The sequence below is a fragment of the Lucilia cuprina genome, chromosome 6, assembly GCF_022045245.1.
Source record: "Lucilia cuprina isolate Lc7/37 chromosome 6, ASM2204524v1, whole genome shotgun sequence".
Classification (NCBI taxonomy): domain Eukaryota; kingdom Metazoa; phylum Arthropoda; class Insecta; order Diptera; family Calliphoridae; genus Lucilia; species Lucilia cuprina.
This window is the reverse complement of record NC_060954.1, coordinates 3,177,846-3,180,518: the sequence shown is the minus strand read 5'-3', so window position 1 is coordinate 3,180,518 and position 2,673 is coordinate 3,177,846.

Here is a 2,673-nt window from a genome sequence, read left to right as displayed (position 1 = left end):
GTCTAGTCTATAGTCTAGTCTATGGTCTAGTCTATAGTCTAGTCTATAGTCTAGTCTATAGTCTAGTCTATAGTCTAGTCTATAGTATAGTCTATAGTCTAGTCTATATTCTAGTCTGTTGTCTAGTCTGTTGTCTAGCCTATATTCTAGTCTGTTGTCTAGTCTGTTGTCTAGTCTATAGTCTATAATCTAGTTCAATGTCCAGTCTTTAGCCTAGTTTAATGTCTAGTCTTTAGTCTAATCTAAAGTCTAGACTATAGTCTAGTCTATAGTTTAGTCTATTGTTTCGTGTATAGCCTAGTTTGTTATCTATCCTCTATTCTAGTCTAAAATCTTGTGTATAGTAAAATCTATTATTCAGTATATAGTCAAGTCTATAGTCTAACGTATTGTCAAGTCTAGTATCTATTATAGTCACACCTGGAGTCTAGCGCATTGTTATGTCTATTTTCTAATCTAATATCTGGTCTCCGGTTTTGTCTACAGTTTCACTTTATGCTAAGTAGGGTGCAAAAATTATTGTTTATTGAAGAGAGTAACTAAATACTTAAATATCTGTTAACAAGATCTGCCACTTCTGTGCGTCAATCGCTCAAAATGAGCGTAAACTAAATGAGCGTTTGTATCTCAATGTTTAACTCTTTTTTTTATAGCAGCAAACAACCGATAAGAAAATGCGTTATTTTTTGTAGATTTTTTCTAATACACCCTTTGAAATTGTTGTAAACGGCCTACATATATTCCATTTATATCTTTTTACATAAAAACATGTTTATTTTGTGTTGTTTTCCTACCTATTTGTTTGAAAAAAAGCCAATAATGAATGCAGTTTTTTCTCATTTTATTAGTTTATAGCGGAAGAGATAAGTTGTTATAGGAACATATTTTGATTTGGTATTGGTTTTGAATGTATGTGGCTGCAAGCAAGTAACAACTATTTGATTAAAAGATGATGATTAGGTGTGAAATGTGGTAATTAAAGGCCATTGAAATAAGTAGATTTCAGTTAAGCAGTGGGTTAGAGAGTTACATAGGAAGAGATATAGTTTTAAAGTGTTTAGGGTGAAAATAGTTTATGTCTAAGTATTGATTTTAATTAAAAAACAAGGTTATTAAAACAATTATTTTCCGTCTTTGAAATAATTAATATTTTAAATATTTTTATTGTGTAACTAACAAAATTTAATTATTTTTACTTTAAACTTGGCCTTTTGCTCTTTATTTAAATACTATTTTTATTTGAAAAAAAGTCTCTTAAAAAACTATTAAGTGATTTTTTATTTCACTTGTTTATTTAAAAGTTTAACAAATTGTTTATTATTTAACAATTCATGTGATGATTCTCTTTTAACCTAAATTTTTTAATTTAATTTTTTTCACTTTTTTTTGAAAATATTCCAAAAAATGGAGTATTTTTTGTTTAGTAAACAAAAACTAAAATAAAAAAAAATTGTCTTTGTAGCTAAAACTTATGACAACACAATGTTTATAATGATGATTATGATGACAGTGCTTTCTGGGTTCTTTATTTAGATTTTAGTGGATTTTTATACAAACGCTTTTTTTTGTACAATAATGCGTTTATGTCCGCTGCCGGTGTGTATAAATAAAACGAACATTATAAAATGCTGAAGAGATAAGATAATGATCGGTTATTACAATGAAAATGAAAAACACAATGCCAGCAGAAAGCGATTTTTAGTCTAGTCTTAGTTTTAGTCGAGTCTATAGTCTAGTCTATAGTCTAGTCTATAGTCTAGTCTATAGTCTAGTCTATAGTCTAGTCTATAGTCTAGTCTATAGTCTAGTCTATAGTCTAGTCTATAGTCTAGTCTATAGTCTAGTCTATAGTCTAGTCTATAGTCTAGTCTATAGTCTATTCTATAGTCTAGTCTATAGTCTATTCTATAGTCTAGTCTATAGTCTAGTCTATAGTCTAGTCTATAGTCTAGTCTATAGTCTAGTCTATAGTCTAGTCTATAGTCTAGTCTATAGTCTAGTGTATAGTTTAGTCTATAGTCTAGTCTATAGTCTAGTGTATAGTTTAGTCTATAGTCTAGTCTATAGTCTAATCTATAGTATTTTCTATAGTATAGTCTATAGTCTAGTCTTTAGTCCAGTCTATAGTATAGTGTATAGTCTAGTCGATAGTGTAGTCTATAGTCTTGTCTATGTTCTAGTCTATTGTTTTGTCTATAGTCTAGTCTAAAGCAGACGTCGGCGCTAGTATTGTTCTGACAACGAAGATTTTCGGCAAATTACATGTACACAACACGATCGCATACGAACCTCAAAACAAGAGCATCAAAAATACAAATATTTTATTTAGTTGCTTGACAGCATTCAACAAAGTAGGTTGATGTCGCTTTGTTAAAGAAATTGCAAACACAATTTAAAAAAAAAAAAAAAACAAAAACAACTTGAAAAAGCAAGAGCATAATTTACAAAAACGTACACTCTAAATAATTTTCTAGAATGCATAACAATGAAAGTAAATAAGTTAATCTTGTTTCATACTTTTTTTGTACATATTAATTAGAAATGTTGTTTCTATGTGAAGAAATTATCATTCTTAAGTACATTGATTACATATTGTTTATAAATATTCGCATTTTACAGTAATGCAATTTAATCATCAAAATTAAAAATAACCAAATATTTTTTTCAGTGCAA